The 383-nt window shown below is 48.3% G+C and overlaps 1 protein-coding gene across 1 annotated transcript in view; it reads left to right on the top strand.

Moving 5' to 3' along the window:
* The first annotated feature begins 6 nt into the window (after window positions 1-6).
* Window positions 7-383, top strand: part of SPRY2 (sprouty homolog 2 (Drosophila)) — a 3,662-nt gene continuing 3,285 nt past the window's right edge. Inside the window, exon 1 of the mRNA XM_010288611.1 lies at window positions 7-90. The gene's annotated coding sequence lies outside the window, so the exon portion shown is untranslated. The remainder of the gene's footprint in view (window positions 91-383) is intronic.

Genomic DNA, 383 nt, shown 5'->3' with positions numbered 1-383 from the left:
AAAGCCCGGAGGCTTCTCCTTCTGCTCCCACCTTGGCGCCTGAGGGGGGGGCTCCGCCACCGAGACCAGTGTCGTCTGAAGCGCCTGCGGGTCAGGGTCAGCTTTGGCTTTTGCACCGGGTTGTCCCTTCCAGAGAGGCAGGGTTTGATTCGGCGTTATCTTCTCGTCTGGCACAGTCCGGCTAAAATCTGGACGTGGAAGGCTGATAGGGCTGCTACTTCCTCTCAAGGATGGGGAAAGTATTTTATTTTCCATTCTTTTTTATCTCCTGATAGTTTCAGATAAAGAAATATCTACTTAGGCTGTTGGTTGAAACTTTTTATATGGCAAAGGTTTTAATTTGAAGAAAACGTAAGCCATGCTTCAAGATAAATTTGCAAGAC

The sequence above is a fragment of the Phaethon lepturus genome, unplaced genomic scaffold, assembly GCF_000687285.1.
Source record: "Phaethon lepturus isolate BGI_N335 unplaced genomic scaffold, ASM68728v1 scaffold14066, whole genome shotgun sequence".
Lineage (NCBI taxonomy): Eukaryota > Metazoa > Chordata > Aves > Phaethontiformes > Phaethontidae > Phaethon > Phaethon lepturus.
Note: the sequence above shows the minus strand (reverse complement) of the source record. Positions and strands in the feature narration are given on the sequence as shown.